Source organism: Haliotis rufescens, unplaced genomic scaffold (genome assembly GCF_023055435.1).
Source record: "Haliotis rufescens isolate VD_foot unplaced genomic scaffold, xgHalRufe1.0.p SCAF_6, whole genome shotgun sequence".
Classification (NCBI taxonomy): domain Eukaryota; kingdom Metazoa; phylum Mollusca; class Gastropoda; order Lepetellida; family Haliotidae; genus Haliotis; species Haliotis rufescens.
This window is the reverse complement of record NW_025964334.1, coordinates 7,182,812-7,203,319: the sequence shown is the minus strand read 5'-3', so window position 1 is coordinate 7,203,319 and position 20,508 is coordinate 7,182,812. Positions and strand designations below refer to the sequence as shown.

The 20,508-nt window shown below is 38.0% G+C and overlaps 1 protein-coding gene across 1 annotated transcript in view; it reads right to left on the bottom strand.

The window, feature by feature from the left end:
* The window catches only part of LOC124143981 (rho family-interacting cell polarization regulator 2-like), a 119,882-nt gene extending 99,592 nt beyond the window's left edge, over positions 1–20,290 (bottom strand). Inside the window, exon 1 of the mRNA XM_046513184.2 lies at positions 20,146–20,290. The gene's annotated coding sequence lies outside the window, so the exon portion shown is untranslated. The remainder of the gene's footprint in view (positions 1–20,145) is intronic.
* Between the last annotated feature and the right edge of the window lie 218 nt (positions 20,291–20,508).

Sequence of the window (20,508 nt, the reverse complement as noted above, 5' to 3'; positions counted from 1 at the left end):
GCAGCACTCAGCAATATTCTAGCAATATGAGGGCGGTCTGTAAATAATCGAGTCTGGACCAGACAATCCAGTGATTGACATCATGAGCATCGATCCATGCAATTGGGATACGATGACATGCATCAACCAAGTCAGGAAGCCTGACCCGAATTACAGGAAATATCAGCTGAGCATTAAATCTTGGATGAATAGTTATAAATACAGAAACTGAACTGTTAGCAGCAACATTTATCAGGTGAACTCTCCTAGAAATAGCCACCAGTAATAAATCTTGTGGCTATGAAAGTTTGTCAGCTGGGTCTGTCTGCGTCCTCCATGAAAGCATGCAGGCCTAAAATAATTCCAAATATCTTTTGGCGAAACATATTTTGTTTTAACTGCCCACAAGGTCAAAAAGTGCAAGTGCAGTGGTAAATTAACTGAGTTAGAACAGCTTGCTTCACAAAATATAAATTTTTAAGACATATCCTACTACAGTGTAATACAGTTGTTGCATTTGTCCTTCACCATGCTCAAATTTAATTATGTCGTTACCATAGCTACAGTGGCACTTACATCTTAAATTAGTTGCATCAGGGTTTCATTCAATTTTAAATAGCAACAGATGAAATAATTAAGTCACTGATCAGTTACAACTTTACCATGTTTTTAAGACACAAGTCAAAATTATCAAAATAAATTAATTATCATGACTTAGATTTTCATTTAGAAAAAAACATCTGAGGCGGGAGGCATTTTACATACTCACCGCCAAAAGAAACACGGACTATAGTAACATATGGGGAAGTATGTATGTTAAGAAGAGATGTATGACAAAACTAACAATCAGTCAAGTGTTACCACGGTGTCACGATATGCTGCACATGATTTCCAAACTTTCCATGCTAATCATCTTCAGTTGGTTGGTTGGTCTGTTGTTTAATGCCACACTCAGCAATATTCCAGCTATATGACGGTGGTTTGTAAATAATCGAGTCTGGACCAGACAATCCAGTGATTGATATCTTGAGCATCGATCCAAGCAATAGACATCGATGACATGCATCCACCAAGTCAGTGAGCCTGACCACCCGATCCCATTAGTCACTTCTTACGACAAGCATAGTCACCTTTTACAGCAAGCATGGGTTGCTGAAGACCTATTCTACGTGCCTAATCATCTTCAGCTGTTATTAGTACTTTTTGCTTCTATAGGCCAGATTAACAATAGATAACAGGTCACACGTTAGAATTCAAACCAGGACTGATTACAAATGTTCAAAGCAAGTTGGAGCTATTTTTTCTGTGAGTCTGCGACTTATCATTGCTTATTACGCATGACAACAAAAACACACAATTACATAGATTCTGTTGTTTAACCATGTTAACACCACACTCTGCATTATATGACTAGACAATATATAACTGTGTCTGGACCAGACAATCCAGTGATAGACATCATGAGTAACTATCCATGCTATTGTGGTAAGATATCAACCAAATCAGTGAGTTTGTCCACCCAATCCATAATGTCGCCTCTTACGACCAGCAGAGGTTGCTGGGAACCGATTTAAACCCGTAATCCCCACAGAGTTAATGTCATTAAGCAGAAAATATGTAACAATTAAAGGATCAGCTGCATAGTTGCAGGTCTTCAAACCTTAGAATCAATTATCATGTATTTGGGAAAAGTTGTTTTTTTGAGTGAGCGAGTGAGGATTTTTTATGCTGCTTTAAGAAATATATCAGCAATATCACGGCAGGGGACTCTAGAAATGGGCTTCACACATTGTACCCATGTGGGGAATCGAACCCGGGCCTTAGGCATGACGAGTGAACACTTTAACCACGAGGCTACCCGACCGCCCCCGGCACACAACACAATATCATCCCACACTTGTACATGCATTATTCAATGCCAACATACGTCAGGCTAAAACAGGAATGACAATAAATGACACATCTATTCCTGTTTTGCGAGGAGAAATAGACACTGTGTCAATCTTACACAAATAATGTTCATAATCCTTATCTTGTTGCACAATTATCTTGTCAATGTCAAACATAATGAAACATTTGAACTTGACATGACAAAAGTATATTTGCTGCTGACAATTTAAGAACACGGAGTCTTAGTGTTCCGTTAAAATGACAGAACTGACAAGCGTGGAGTTATGTCAGGCTCGGAACACACGACGCCGTCCAAGGTGTACCCAAAACATGCCCCTACAAGAGGGCCCGTAATACCTCGTGTTCTCCAACAATGACTTCACACAAAAAACAGTCGTGACATAAATGTGCAAAATTTCACATGACTCATAATAGAACAGAGCTGCTAAGAAGGACTTGTATGTCTTTGCAGCAGTTACAAATAAAACTCCTTTTCATTGGTCAATATTTGTCCAGAGTTGCTTTAGAAACTGATTCGCAACAAAACAAGTGAAGTGTCAAGCAAGTTCTGGTACAACGCTTCGCGGGGGAGAATTTCACCTGCGACTCTGCCAAACAAAACTGTTGTGTTTACCCATTGTCAGCCATCTGGTTGAGAATTTCACAAGTTTGAAATTGTCTCACGACCATTTTGTCCTTACCTTTCTTTTGATAAAGTGTCCATGCAATGAGTCTTTTACAGATGTCAGCCAAGGTCAGCCATGTTGAGTTGAAGGTCAAATCATTTATGTAGATGCCATGTTGGCAATAAAAACTCTTGTCTTAATTGGGAGATAAACATACTGTGTTTTCAACGTAGTGCTAGGTTAAATGTAGATTTAACCGCGCTAAATTGAATTTGTGACTGAACGAGCAGCCGAATGTGGGCATCCATAAAGAAAACTAAGCAAGCCTTGCAAAGGCTTTCGTTCTACACCGCACGTCACCATTATTGCTCATTGTGATGCAAAAGATATGATGTCACAGTCGTATAAAGAAAAGCACCAAATTCCAAGCTTTCTGTTGTCCCCAAAACTTAAAATACATTCTCTTTGTAAATTCTATCTGTTTTCTGCACAAAATGTTTTCCAGCACATCCTTTGAATATTGTAGTAAACTCAACTTTGCATTTTGTAACCTGTAACTGCAGATATAATTATTTAAATATGCCTACCAACAATAAAAAAAAAAGTACTATTCTATGAATATTAGCTTCCGCGATGATTTGGCTGTCAAACCAGCTGTTTGAATCAGAGGGGTTTATTGTGATTTAATAGCCTCTGATTGTCCAGTCAGAATGAAGATTTTTCCAAATTCATGGTAGAATGGATTATAGCTCCATAATGTTCGAAAAAAAGTTGGATATTTGATAGTTTATATTTTTGGTATACCTAATGGTAAATCTTCGTCATAATCTACGGCAGAATTGTTCTAACATGGGATAAGGTTATAATCATTAACTTATCATGTAATGACATAAATTGTTTGGCTTGTCAAATATTTCAGTTTAACACCATTATATTGTCACCTGGTATGAAGAACACATAACTGACTGAAACATAAAATAGGACGTTTCAGAAATATCCCAACAAGTCCATCAACCTCTAGAATCATATTAATGATAAAACTAATCTGCAAAGCCCCAAACAATCATACCCATCAGCAGTGATCAGAGTCAAAAGTTTGAAAATATTCTATTATAAAGGAAGAGACATCTTTCAAAAAGTTCAAAATAATTCCTTGCATCGATAGTGCTTCTGGTAAATCTTGTCTAAATGTTTCAGATAATTTTGGATCACTGAAGACTAATCAAATGTGAAAACGTTTATTAGAAAGAAGCGTTAAAATTGGAGCAAGTTATGGACAATGTTTGCAACGACAATTTTTCAACTGACAATCATTGTATACTACTCAACATTTGCTGAGAACCATAATCACTAGTCAAAGGTGTGGTCCTTAGCAACAGTTGAGTAGAATACAATGCACTGGTTTTCAAGTCTTGTGTCATGGCAACAGATGGAATCATATCCAGGAAACATGAGCTTATAAAAGCTACATAATAGTTTCTGATTATGTGACAACTGGATTATAAAAGGAAAACCAAGAACCATGACCGACAGCAGGCCAGGATCGATACACATGAAAGAGGCGAGCAAGAATTGACATTTTATATTAGTGTATGTTTGTTTGTTTGTTGTTTCACGCCACACTCGGCAATATTCCAGCTATATGATGGTGGTCTGTAAATAATCGAGTCTTGACCAGACAATCCAGTGATTGATGTCATGAATATGGACCTACACAATTGGAATACGATGACATGCATCAACCAAGTCAGCAAGCCTGACCACCCGATCCTGTCAGTCGTCTCTTAAGACAAGCTGAAGACCTATTCTAAGCCGGATCTTCAGTGTTTTTATTTAAGTGAGTGAGTTAATGATTGAAACTCTACATCTTTCCCCTGTATCACAGCAAACAAGATCATCCAATCTGTTTTGTTTGAATTTGTTTGTTGTCTAACACCCCACACAGCAATACTCTAGCAATATGTACGCAGTCTGTAAATAATCAAATCTGAACCAGACAATTCAGTGATCAATATTATGAGCAACGATTCCGACCGTCCAGGTAGATGACATGCAATCAACCAAGTCACCCAGTCTGACCACCCGATCTGTTTGGTTGCCGTATATGACAAGCATTGGTTGCTGGAGTCCTATTCTAACCTGGAATCCCCTTCCAACATGGGTCAGGCTAACTAGTGGTTCATAATATACTACTCAAAAGAAGTTAAGGATCACCTGATTCTTTCATATTACTATAGTTAATCTCTCATGTCATGACAGATTAACTTTACCATTATGAAAGAATCGGGTGATCCTTAACTTCTTTTGAGTAGTATATTTTGACATGCAAAAAACCCCAAGTCACCTGAACATCCATTCCATTTTAATTAACTTTTACAACAAGCATTGGTTACACACCCGGGAAGATCCGGGTTGAATAGATCTTCAGCAACCCATGCTTGCCGTAAAAAGCGGCTCTGCTTGTCGTAAGAGGCGACTAACGGGATCGGGTGGTCAGGCTCGCTGACTTGGTTGATGCATGTCATCATATCCCAATTGCATGGATTGATGCTCATGATGTCAATCACAGGATCGTCTGGTACAGACTCGATTATTTACAGACCGCTGTTTTATAGCTGTAATATTGCTGAGTGAGGCGTTAAATAACAAACTAACACACAGTCTGACATGCAGTGAAGTGATATACTGTTCAAGGTGGTGTTAAACAACAAACATAAACAAAAGCAATCGCTACCAATATGAACCTGCCATGGAACCTCCACAGAACCCAAGCAGGTTAGTTTGCATCATGGAAACAGGTAACCTATTCCACCCTGAATGTCCACGAATTGGGATAAGGTAACTTATTTAATGACTGACACAAACGTTGCATCATAAAATATCATTAGAATATGAAGAATATTCTTTAAATCTCCCCTGGAAGATAGGAAAATAAGTGCTTATAACCATGACAACAAAATAACATGCAATCCTTAAATATTCAAATTTTTGTCATTATATTTTTTTACCATACTTTGAAGTAACTAATTTACACTGTTTTCTTCGCAATACGTAATATATGTAGAACAAATTGAATATTATCAAACTCCAGTTGAAGGTATTGAGTGAGCAACTAAGTGGGAGTGAGTACTTAATGGCCCAGCAGCAAATGCCCCTGCTGGTGAGACAAGATGCGGGTTTGATACTCATCACACATCAACTACATCAGATGCTAGGGCTGGCAACACAGATCAATAATCTGAATTATTTCAATGGGAAGAAATTTCAACAATTATCAATATGAATTTGTTGTAATTGATAAAAATTTCCATAAACTCTTGTAAAAAAATAAACTTTTAATTTATCGAAGCAGACTTATTATTGTCTTTTTTCGTCAATTGCCAAAGATGGAAAGTAACTGTTTTTGTCACATCTCAAATGTCCACAAAGTAAACCCTGCATAAATGTGCCACCACTCACCAGTGAAGTGAAATATCTTGATTTTTTTTCCCGGACTTTTTTGGTGTTTTTGCTCAACATGCTCAAAGTTACTTCTCAGAAATTTCTTGATAACAGATCAATATTTAGCATGTTTAGTTTATGATTATCAATCTCTTCCAATGCAATTTTGAAACAACATTCCAACCTGTTGTACAACTACCATCCTAATGAGGTACAACGGGGAGAATACAAACATACCTTAGTCTTCCTGTCATGGCGAAAACACTTCCCGGAGCGAGTCTGATTGTGAACAAAACCACTTTCTACCACTGCTCAATACTTGCAGAACTGCCAAACTCTTAATAACAGAATGTTTACACATCACTTTTGCCATTACCATCGATCAATGCTTGCATAAACGTGCTAACATTCACAGCTTATTTCATATCAAATATGCCAAAATGTGACATCCTTTCACAAACAAACCCACCGCTGTGTTCACACCGGCATACAGTTTCACTTGATCCAATACACTGGGCAATGCTTACATACATGATATATACTCCTTATTGTCGGGCTGTGATGAAACGGGAGTGTATCAAGCAAATTTCTCTTTCAGCACTCCCAGGAATTGGCTGCATGATGCTATTTGCCTATGGACATATTACATAAATGAGCAGATGCCATGTTAGGATGACATTGGCATGGTTCTGTCGCAACTGGCGAAGCATGTTTAGCTTTTAACTTAATTAACCCATAATACACTTAGTTTTCTGTGTATGGCTTACTTGCTATTGATTCTGTTATATTCTACTCAACTCTTACAAGAGATCATTTGTTATTTGTTCTCTGTCAGCAGTATTCCAGCTTTATTGCATCAGCCTGTCAATAATCAGGTTTGGGCCAGACAAACCAGTGCTTGATGTATATAAGATAGCTACGCCATAAATCGCAAAGAACAATGAAGAACGAAATGTGGTTTATTTCACGATAAAACATTGTTCTAACATGACTTCATTTCTTGAGATTCAAAATGCGAGCGCAACTTGATGACGTCATGACGTGATATATTAGACGATGTTATATTCGAGAGGGGAGTGTCTCGTGAATTGTTCCCCATAGATGTAGCTGGACAATGCAGATAAACGCGATGGTCGAAAGATCGCGTCTAAAAGCAGGAGAGATATGACAATCATCATTGGGAAAAAGGTACAGGTAATCGACGTGAGGATTGTGAGAAAATGCGGAAAATACCTGTGCAAAAAATACAAAACCTGTCAATCATTAATCATTATTTTATATTATATTTTATATTTTATATTTTATATTTTATATGTGAGAATCCCCATGGGGGTTCATGGTACAGGAATATTCCTACCAACAGTTGAGTAGTATAACGTTAATTCTACAGAAAACATTGCAGGGGATATAGATCATTATTCTGCTGACTACATCATCAATGGCCCTTCTATACCTACCGGTACAAACAGTTAAGGCGCCCCGAGGTTCCACGGCAAACTAAAATAATTTGGGGGTTAAGTCAACAACAATATTTCAGCCACATAGTGACCTCAAGAAGTTGTAAAGTTCACCAATATGAGGTAATGTGACGGATTGAGTATAATCTACACTTACTTTTCCGAAAATACTATTTTGATTTTTTTTTTAACAAGTGGCAACAATACCACTCGCACCTGACACCACAACAAACCCTCAATGGTCATTCCAGTTAGATCACTCAACGCTGAGGTCTACTATCATTATCTTGGCTCGTTAGTAGTAATCATTTTCTGTAAATGTTAGCGTTATTTTCATGATTATGTGTGGACTTTCATTATCTGAGCTAACAAGACAAAAAGATATATTTTTAACTCTGGCTTCCAAATGGTCACTGAAATGCTGGATGCCAAATATAATGCTATAAAAATTAAACAAAATAAAAAACAAGATAGATAAATAAAATACTGTGCAATCTATGTCGATTAAAAGTAATGTATGTCACAATACTACAAACATTAACCATCACTATTATGAAATTTTTAAAACCATATTTTTTTTTTAAACAAAGTAACATCGTTTCTTTCTCTCACGGAAATTGTGATTCATCAAAATCATAAATCGAAATCGACACGTGCTCTAATGTTAGGGTACAAAATTTGTGACTGTTTTGCTAAATGAAATTGCATTATAACATTATATTATGAATCAGAGATCAAAAGGGTGGCTTACTAATTCTTTGTTCTCTCTAGCATTACAAATTTCAAATTCAATATCAAAATTTGATTTGTTAATGATATCCTAATTCATTGTATTTTGGAGAAATTATCACTTCATCAAACGGAAACACGTGCATTTTTCATTCCATATAAAAACTCCACCAAATACTGTTGTATTGTTACATTGGGTAACAAAGATTAACAAGATGAATTACAATAATCTCTTGCTGACAAACATCCAATTGTTTCTGCAAAGTGATAATCACTAACGTATTAGCAACATTGTCCAACAATCCCAGGAATGTCAAACTTCAAGTCCTAGAGCACAAAGGTGCTTCAAAATCACCAGCACCGAGCATCAAGGGCAGAAAAAGAAAACAATCCGCAAGTCCCAAACTACAAACGTGGAACACGAACCTGGAATTTCAAGTGCAAGATTACAATTGTTTCTGCCATATTTTCACAAGGTTCTCCTCCTTTGCCTTGAACACCCCCTCCCCTCCGCCAGTGCCCATGTGACACCCCCCTACTGACCCCATGTGACCCTTGGTTCGCGCAGGGAAGCGCTTCAATCTGCCTCTGTTGACTTGTTCCTGACTCCATTGGTCTCTACTCAAACAGCGGCCAATCCTTCTGTTGCACAGCACAGCATCATGTGGAGCCATGTTTCCCCACACAAGAAACACACTCTTTTGAACTATAAATACAGTTTAGAGGTGTCAATACAGCATTCCTGTGTGATAATCGGAATGGTATACAGACCAGGGACAATACGGACAGTCCGGATCATCCCTGTCCCCACGGATACATTTCAATATTGGATTACATTAGAAAAAGCTAGTACCTGGGTTTCCGCTAGATCTGAGAAGTTGGCCCATTAGGCTTGAGACACAAGAATTCAGTGATTTAGATGCAGACAAGTCCCAATGGCATTAAGCATGTTAAGAGATGACGTTCTTGAACATGTTTATCAATTTGTGTAAGAAAATGACTCTATTGTTATCTTGAAGAATAACTTGGATAAGTCATTGTATGTCCAAGAAACTGATGTGAAACCCTACATATCCCCCTCTTCTATTGACATCACAATGATTCCGTGATAAATCACCAACAGGGATTTACCTGGGCATATCAATTTGTCAATCTCATTAAAATCAGATCTTAGTTCTCGCTGGCGCTTCTCAAAGATCTGAGGACATCCCATTACCGGTCAAGTCAGGCCGACCTTTCGCGAACTCTGACAGACCAATGGAATTACTGACAAGAAGTCTCATGCTTTACGGCACTTATTTCAAACTGGCGGCTACGCTTCGAAACATATTTTGGCAAATTCTTGCTTAAAAAATTGAAACCTGAACAAAAGAACAATCTCGAATGGCTAATATATGGTCAAGATTATATAGATTCAGTCGTAAAGCCCGTAATTATCTTTCGGAATACCCCGTTATAAAGTTTTCGAGGTTGCATGATGAGAAATCACATTCTGACTGTCACTTTCATGATCTGGTAAGCGATGCTCTGATTGGTCAGATGAAAGGTCGTTCTGACGTGACCCCTAATGGGATGTCCTCAGATCTTTGTTTAGCAGTAGCGATATTGATCTGATTTTAATGAGATTGATCAATTTGTAAGTCAGCTGTCAGTATTAATCTCATCAAAATCAGATCTGTTGCAAGGGTGACACTTAAAATCATAAGAATGTAAATAATTGTAAAATTCTACATCCCGCTGTTTTATTCAAGTGGTCTCAAGCCACTGATTTATAATTGACTCAAATCTATTAAATGTGTCAGTGAGGTAACTATTCATTTCCTATGATTCAAATGTTTCCTTATCATGTCAAGGCAGTTCTCATGCATTGTAGCACGTATCGTATAGAGACCATACTATCGAGAATTCGAGATGCATCTCGTATCTAAATAAAGTACAGCATTACACCTCTACTGACTACCAAGGCTATCCAAGGGTCCTTTCCACTTCCTTTGGACAACATTTCAATGTGCGATTACTGCCCATATTATTAATTACAATTACAATCAGAAGTAAACTCTTTACTAAAGATAAAATTCATAAAAAAAACCATGGCAAACAAATGGCAAAGAGTAAAATATATTTTACATGATTTAATGCATGGAATGGATGCAAAATTGCAATATGATTTCTTCAATATTATCAAGTAAGGATTAACACCATGCACAATAAAGTAGAAGCAACTTGTGTATGGCCAGAGGTCAAACGATACATCGGTGTACCGTGAGGTTTCATGCGCGGATACGATACACGATACATTTTTTTTATCAATAGAAGACAATACACTTGCTAAAATACATTTCTGCTCATTTAATGGGTCGACCTCCCCATTCCCACCGTTTTTGTCAGTCACAAATCACAAAATGTGTTGTAATTAAGTTCACTACAAAAAATAGCTGGAGCGAACATGTGTCTACAGCTAGGTTTTCCTTTTGAACCTGCACTGAATTATTTATAGTCAAGACATTTTGATTTGATGTAAATATGCAAATCGTAATACGTATTGTATCGTGACCTTCGTATAATGACAAATCGTATCCTGATCTTTGTATGGTGATACATACCGTATCGTGACCTTTGTATCATGATATGTATCATATCATGACCTTTGTATAATGATAGTTGTATCGTTACATGATATTTGTATAATGATACGTATCGTATTGTGACCTATTGATGGCCAGCAGGGACAGTAAGTGTTGACAAGACAGTTCTTGTTCCTGGTTGTGTGTCTGTGGCATACTAGATATCAATATCAAAAAGCGTGTCAACAGGCTACATGTTTATATGTGTGTAAAGGCGACTGACTGGGCCCATGGTTCATGATGGTTCACTGACGTTAAAACAATAAGAGACCTATCCTTATTATGTTTGCCAGCATGGTCAGGTGAGGTGAAATGTCCTTAACATTGAGTTCAAGATTACAGTGAATGAGTAAGGTTTTACGCCGCTTTTAGCAATATTCCAGCAATATTCCAGCAATATTCCAGCAATATTCCAGCAATATCACGGCGGGGGACACCAGTAATGGGCTTCACACATTGTACCCATGTCGGGAATCGAACCCGGGTCTTCAGGTGATGAACGAACGCTTTAACCACTAGGCTAACCCACTGCCCCCTAAGTTAACTTGAACAGTTTCATTTACAGACTTGGAATATTTTCTTTTAGAAAGTAAAGTAAATACAGGGTTTAACCTTGACTTACAAATATGGGTGTCCAGGGGACCCCAATGGTTATTTTTAAGGGTCCTTGTGGGCTATATGAGGGTCCTGTAAAGTAATGAAATGCTGATAATAACTTTGGAGCCTTGAATGAATCAATGATCATGTGGACTGTGGTCATGATTGATGGATGAAATAACACACCCCTGTAACTGCACTTGATGCGTGTAAGTACAACGGATGTTGTTGTGTGTCCCTCGGGAGGCAGTATATATATTTTTTTTCTACTTAGAACATGTAGAATCTCAACATTTGTTTGACTGGACACCACACTTGTGCGTCGCGAAAACCCACTGAACAATCCCCAAGATGAAACACACAAGCCAACAGTGACGCTTTGTAGAGATTGTCATCACCAACAAGCCACTGCCATCCGAGGCAGAAGGGAAACAACTCTTGGTAAGAACTGGCTCACTGCAACAGGTAATCAATGGAAGGAAGCCCTAGTTTATGTAAAATCCTTCAACGATCAAAATAATACCTAAAATGTTCAGCAAAACCAAGAAGCCTGAAGCAGAAAAACTTGAAACTAAATCATAGTAAAACATAGGCAAAAATATTGTCATTTATGGTACTGCCATATTTTCTTGCACATAGTGCACCAGTTCAGCATGTTCCTGACAAACCTGCAAAGTTTAGTGAAAAAATATTGAACGGTTAATGAGTTATGCTCCAGAAACGAACCCTACCCTCAAAGAACCTAAGTCCATCTTGTTGCCATGGAAACGTAAAAAATTAAACTTTCTACAATTTCTAAATAGCTAAATGGTCCCATATTTGAAAAATATAATGTTTCATTTCAATCAATACTACATATAAGATAAAACTTGTCTGTCGATAGAAGTGAGAAAAAGACTAGAACAGAATCTTAGTCTTGAAACTATATACATTGTTCAATGTAGATATAGTATAAATTTATAAGGGTTGAAATATGAATCAATACAGGTATGTATAGCATATTGTATCGTCAGAGAACATGATTGATGCATCAATATATTTGTGAATCGTGACATCACTTTCAAGATACACATAAAACATTATTCCTAACCAATATATACCCCAGATTTTGATCAAACAAGGTTCCTGGTTACCAAGTATCCAAACAAATGCACTATGTTGTGTGTTCTTTCAAAATGGTATTGTGGTCAATTTTATACACTGACAATGTCACAGGTCAACTGACGTATAAAGCAACTCCGTCAACATCTGCGTCTCATAATTTACATACAATATAGCCCAGGATGCATGCTGGGTAAAGACAGTCAGCAAATAGTATCATTTCTTGTGACTGTTACACTTACAAATAATACACAAATTCCTTTCACTGCATTTTAAACATGTCCAGTACACTAAATGTTTGCTTTCATATCTATATTCATGACTTTTCCATCAGTGCTCCATTCAGAACTCCACCCTTCAAAATACATTATTGAACTTTTCCCTTACAAATCTCCTAACTCTCTGTTAATATTGATTCATATTCAAGTTATTTAAATGAAATCGAATGACTCAAAAGCCACTTTATGACTTAACATTAATGTGCATTGATTCTAAGTACAGATAGCTCAAGTCCTCACATCATAGATCACATCATAGTGCACACATGCTCTCATGGGATAACGACAAACAGACCCGGGGATCCTGAAATATTTTTTTGCCAATCGCACATTTTATTCGGCCACGCCCACCTCATATCTGAGGTGCTGGATGTATAGATATGAATAAAAGAAGAAACTCAAGTGTCATTTCGTTACATATATACATGATATATATACAATTTATTATTAATTCAATGACACATAGATCTAATATATACAATTTCAACCTATAGGGATGTTGGTTTTGCTAACTTGGCTATGGAACGGTTTCCACTGTATACATGGTATAGATGTCAGTTGCACGATCTGAGATACTTGTCATCGTTGGTGTTAGGTCGTAATCTGTCAATTTTTGTCCACAAAGCGATATACACATAAGTCTGTTCAGTGTCTCCGTCGTTAATCTACATCTCAATCGCGCCTTATTGAGGTTTTGTTTCGAAAATCCCCTACCACATTCTACCCTGGACACGGGCCGTACACGACAGATCTCCATGAGAATAACAATACTTGGGAACTGATCGGTCAATTTGGAAGCATGCCTCCATGTCAGAATGATGAGATCTGATAGGTCCATGTGATCTTGCTTAAACACTTTGTATCCCGTCTTGGAGTGAAATAAATTTCTCAGCGGGAGAATAAATCCCTTATACCTCGTCAAGAGCAAGAGGAGCTGCAAATGGATTTCTGAGAGGCAGAAATCCCTTTTACCCCTTTGAAACAAAAAAGCTATTTAGTATTTACATTTTTCTGAATCAATGAAAGTCACGTGACATAGCACAAGCTAACCTCCGCTCAAATGAACAGCTATTTTCTATCAATTTTGAATTTGTTTCAATTCTTTTACAATGTCATATTAAAACATGTACGTAAGATGAATTCATCGTAGCAGGATCACTCTGGCTACCAGCTCGTGCTATAAATTCGCTCATTCATCTGTTGCTTAACGCCGCACTCAGCAATAGTACAGCTATATGACGTCAGTCTGTAAATAATCGAGTCTGGACCAGACAATCCAGTGATTGACAGCAGGAGCATCGATCCACGCAATTGGGATATGATAACATGCATCAACTAAGTCAGCAAACCTGACCACCCGATCCCACTAGTCGCCTCTTATGACAAGCATAGTCGCCTTTTACGGCAAGCATGGGTTGCTGAACACCTATTCTACCCCGCATATATTTCGTTTCACTCTTACATTGTACCCTGACAGTTTACTGGTTTGTCAGGCCAAGTTTCAATGATCTCCAGACTTCCTTCCTTATACATTGTATCGAACTAAACAAATGAAGATAATTAAGACTAATTCTAACTGATCAGTGTATTATTTTACCGGTTGTAAGGTAGCGCTAGCCCGAATGGATGTCAGGATGCAAACTCTCAAAAATATTATGTTCAGAAAATCGACACAGAACTAAAACATCACAGAAAGCAATAACGTGTATTGTTCTAGCAGGAGTAAATAGGTGATGCATTGGTGAATGGTGACACTCTTCGTATTCCATAATCAGTTGTATTTCAAGACAGGCTCTAAGGAACAACTATTCCAAGTAAAGGTCAACAAAGAATTAAAGATATATATTGATCAGGGTTTAACTTAAAACTGCAAACATAATAGTCAGGGGCCCCCCAATAAAAAAATACAAAATTCAAGGGCCCCTACGGGTCATATGAGGGTCCTGGAAAGTGATGAATAGTGTAAACTGTAATTTAAATTCTGTAAGATTTAGTAATTACTTTATTTACAGGACCTTTATATTTCTTGTCAAGAATTGGGTGCAATTAATATTATGGTGCGTCCCTCTGGACGTAATACTGTTTTTTTCTGCGTCCATTCTACACATCTGCGTGTACTGGGCACATATTTCTGAGTCATGAAAGACCCTATGGATACATGGATAACCATCCCTAACTGAAGGAATTGGATACAAGGTTCATTAAATCTGGGCTTGCACTCTTGGTGAATTACAATATTTGCCAACAGTTTGGGTCAATGCCACTTTAAAAACATCACAGCAAGAAACATGAGTGAGTATACGCCGCTTTTAGCATTATGCCGGCAATATCATGATGGGACAGCCCATATGGGATTCACACATTGTACCCATGTGGGGAATCGAACCCGAGCCTTTGGCATGACGAGCTAACGCCTTAACCACTAGGCTACCCCATCGCCCCATGAAACACAAAATATAATCAGGTCAAATCTGGGATTCGAACCTACAATGACAGTTTTCTAGTACACCACAGACAGGCAACTCAGCACAACGAAATGCAGCACCTCGGACGACTGGGCCACTGTGACCTCAAGCAAGGTAATACAAAAAATTAATTAAAACTGGCCTTGCACTCTTGGTGCTATACAATATTCGTCATCAGTTTCTCAAAAACCATGTTAACATGTATGTGTTGGAATATGTGCCTTGAATCAATAGCTTCAATTTACACTTGCAGGTCAGACAGGAAAATCAATATACAGTCATATCAGAAAAGAATGTTTCCAGATACCGTACCAAACACACAATATAAGAACATTGATTCCAAAATATTTATTACATCTTGAAAATATTAGTTCAATATCAGCTCCCTTTCATGAATTGGAAGCATATTATGCTTTCTCAAAGATCGTAAAATTGGTATTTATAGAACGTCTTTGTAAAAGCATCAGGCAAAGAAAATGGATCTACATGGATTATATAGGACAGTCTGTGATGTTAACCACTTAGAAGTCCAAAGCCTGAGTCTTGTACAAATCTGTTCGGTCTGGTTAGCTCAGCTAATAATAGTCCTACTAATAACACAAAAATATACTGAAAATAATGCCAAGAGACAAGTTTGGGCGAGTAGTACTTGGCACAGAGTGTTAGCGTTGATATATAACCATGATTACATTCCTGACTTAAAGAAATCTTAAAAAACTATTTAACAACACAGACCATGCTGCAATGACATTTTTTAATACACTATCTGCCATGTCCTCACTCTTATCATGACTTCATGTATTAATTTTCACTGAGATCAAAGTTTCAATAATAGCCTAAATTTAATTACAGCCGATGTATTCAGACAGTTGTGACCCCTGAGGATTGTGGGAAGAGTACACGATACAGGGTTTCCGACCATGTCATTTTCAAAGTCTTTTTGATGTATTTATTTGGCAAGATAGAGAAGAATGCCCTATCAAAAGTTGAGATAATCTAGAAAAAGTCTTAAAGCCATTTGTCGCTTTAGATTTGTTTGCTGTTTAAAGCCACACTGAGAAATATATTTTTATGTAAAATGCTGTGATTGATATTTTGAATGATGATTCATGCCGTTGGGGTAGAAGGACACATAATACACAATCACTGAGCCTGACCATCCTATCCCTGGAAACATACTTACTTTGAATTCCCAATCATCCTGCTTGTGGCAAGAACAGAACAGCTGGGCATTGGGTGGAAATTACTGTCAGCTAAATACACTACTTACAGTTCATGCTTATCAAGCTGTGAGCCAAGATCTTTTTAGCTCTGTTTGTAGTATGTTCTGTCTATACACAACCTAAGCCTATGTTTGTTGTTTAAAACTCAGCAATACTCCTGATATATGATGGAGGTCTGTAAATAATTGTGCCTGAACCAGACAATCCAGTGATTGACATCATGAGCATCGACCAATGCAATTGGGATAGGATGACATGCATCAACCAAGTCAGCGAGCCTGACCACCCGATTCCGTTAGTCGCCTCTTACAACAAGCATAGTCGCCTTTTACGACAAGCATGGGTTGCTGAAGACCTATTCTACCCTGGATCTTCACGGGATACATATCCTAAGAAAATCAGATTAGGTCAAAGATTTGCCCATGTTCATATTATATCTAAAAACTTGTAACCTCAAACCCCCTAAAATCACACAGTTTTTCCCTAGAATAAGTCCCAGAGCTACAGATAAGCTGAGTATTTGCGTAAAATAAGCTCCCCAAAATGTTCAAAACACAATTACTTTCAATTAACTTGCATACAAAAACGCATGCATTAAATGAAAAAACTAAAATGTATAAAAACACCACCCAATGAAGCTTTTTCAGCACGAGTACAATGGAGCTAATTTCCAAAACACAATTACGAGCTTTTCTGAGTCAAGCCTATAGTTAGAACCATTACATACATCTAAAACATTATTGACTTTTTTTTTTTAAATCTCAAAATGTTTACTTACTTGGGGAAAAAGCCAATAGGGTAATGAATAGATGAGTGAATAAATATTGGTTACCCAATGAAAAATGTAATAACCCAATTAAAATAGAAACCTTCAATTAAAACCTCAGTTGCCCAAAACTTTATCTGTAGCTCTGAGTCCAAATCATTTACATTAAGGCAGTTGATAACTTTCACAACAATTTCTGAAAGTTTTGCTCATTTCTTAATTAATGAAATCTTGTCGGAGAAACACTGACATCATCATGTCTTGTCCTGTCTTCAATCTAGTTACCTCAGTTAAGATCAGTCCACATATAAGTCAATACTAATAGAAAATCTATAGAAAATGATCTGGTCTATAAATGAGCTTGGGCTAGGAGACTCAACAGTTGTTCATACGCCCTTCATCGGCACTACTGCCAATAAGCTGATCCCTAACAATGGATAATTGTGAGTGAGTGAGTGTAATTTCATGCTGCTTTTAACAGTATTCCAGTCATGTTACAGCATGCCAGCTTAATGTGGGAGGCAAGCCCAAAGTGATGCAGGTCTTAGACGTTTTACCACTTAGGTGAAACTCCTGTTTTTATCCATGATGATATGTCAACTGTTTGATTATATGAATATTGTGTTTCACTGCAAGCTCACACAAACCACATTGTCCAGTTATAATATTTTTTTTAAAAATGCCACACTCAGCAATATTCCAGCTGCATGAAGGCAGTCTGTAAATAATCGAGTCTGGACCAGACAAACTACTGATGGACATCATGAGCATCGATCTACACAACCAGGATATGTTGACATGCATCTCCTGAGTCATTGTGCCTGACCACCCCATCCCATTAGTCGCCTCTTACGAAAACCATGGGTTGCTGATGATTAATCCTAACCCGGATCTTCACGGGTCCAAGTTTTAAAGAGACTCTCTGCTTCACAGTCCAGTGGCCACAGGCACTTTCCTCATGCCCACAGCAGTGTTGTTCCTAGCCTCCTCGTACTTGTTCCTAGTACTCCAAGAGTACTTAGGGCCTAGCCTCCATCAACCACGGGTCCTTAGGGCCCCTTGGTGTCAATTAAGGGGGCCTTCTAAAATTTTGGGGGGCCTCATCCCTAATAAAGCAAAAGTGATGATGATTTTTAAATCCTATGTTCTGTTTGACTGCAATGTTTACTTATAATACACGACCTTTCAGATTAAATGAGTGAGTATGGTTTTACGCCGCTTTTAGCAATATTCCAGCAATATCACGGCCGGGGCTTCACATATTGTATCCATGTCGTGAATCTAACCCGGGTCTTTCGGCGTGACGAGCGAACGTTTTAACCACTAAGCTACCCAACCGCCCCCTTTCGGATCAAAATTACATTGAGGTAAGTGAAGGGAAAAGCTTAAGTGCACCCAGCCAGAAGCGTTGTTGTATTTTAATTGCGTCATGCACAGAAATGTTGCGGGAATCCTGCAAGGCCACAGTCACAGAACAACACTGCCACAGAATTTTCATCTTCTAAATGCATCTTTTTTACTCTTCTACTAACGTTGCAACCTCTTATACTAATTCCAAGTGCCCTGACTGGATTCGAACCACGGACAAGCTGACATGGTAAGGATGTCACCTGTCGGATGACTTAAAGCCCTGCTACATGCTCTCTGTCAACAGAAGGTACGTCCCGGGCCGCATAGTAGGGTACTGAGACTAATATTTAATATGAACATGCTCAGCCTCACGTTGAAAGCAGAAGTGACAATCCACGCCAATAAGGCATGACGGCACACCATCACCCAAATCAGGCATTGGGCCCACTTAATTCTCATTTTCTAAATGTATCTACTAATGTCGCGGCCTCTTATACTAATTCCAAATCCTGTGAATGGATTCGAACCCTAGACAAGCCGACTAGGTAAGGATGACCCCACACCCTGCTGCATACTCCCCGTCAACAGAATACAAGACCTCAGCCACAGCAGTAGAAACACAGTTTTAGTCCACTAATCCTTATAATGATAACATATAGCAAAACCTTTAAAAAAGCAAATTTCTACTAGTCCTTATGATACCTTAATTATTGGGCAGTTTGGCAAGGACTACAGGACTAGTGCCAATTTCTGAAGCTGCATTGTAGAATAGTGAGACTTATTGTGCTCATATATAAGAACGTGTTCAGCCCCCGTTGGGCACCAAAGTAGTGGCCATAAAATTTCTGAGTCCCGTGATGGGATTCGAACCCCAGACCATCTGACCTGAGGTCGAACACTTTTCCACATGACCAAAGAGGTTAACCCCATCAGGAAGCTGACAAGGTAAGGAAACCTGCTATATGAGATGAATCCACGGTCTGCGACACTAGCAAAGAACAATGTTGGCTATTCTGTGCCATGAAATCCACAACATGGGGTATGTCAATTGACAAACAGTTCCTGATATTTCAAAAATATCAAAGAATGTGATGCAGTTTAGGTTATTCTGATTATCAATTATCATTATTTAATTTTCAAACAGGAACTCTTGGCTCCCTGTAGAAAGTTATCATAAACGCTGCAACTGACCTTTTGCTAAACAGCAGTCATAATTTGATAACTGATGTTGTACATACATTATAAAATCAGCCGTCAAAACTAATGAGTATGACCATGTTTGAATTTACACAATTCAACATCCTATGTCATAATATTTATAATACATGGGAAGACATCTGATGCCACACTTATGAACTGAACCAATCATATTTAACTGATACCACACAAATAATTGTGCATTATAATGAGACATCAGTATCATTCAGGCCGTCCTTGAACTAAAATGCATCTGCAAGAAGTTCGAAACGGTCTCATCTGAGTACAAATGCAACAAATGTCGCCAAAAAATCATGACATGAACTGCTAAAACATGCCCCATCCTTCATTAGCTCCATGAAGTGTTGGAACCGTCACTTCACGTCAAACACAACATGCAATATATCTATTACTACACTTACCAGGCTGTTGATTCTTACGTCTTGACTACAACTAGATTGTCGTTAACGGATACATTGAGTGAACGTATAAATAGAAGGGCTAATGATCTACTATTACTTTCTAATGCGGTACATCCGTCTGACTCGCTGGTTTGTTTATGCATGGGCTTGGAAAATGGCTGATATTTTCTCCCCCTGAAAACCATCTTCTATTTCGATTTTGTTTATCAATATACAGCACACATCAGTGGTTCTTCCCATATCTATCATTTATGAAATAGGGATTGGGTATGTGTAGTTAATGGGCAATATAACTCCCCTTTATTGGGTTATTTGAGATTGATTTTGTCGCCGACAGGGGTTCGAACGGATGATGGAACAGCG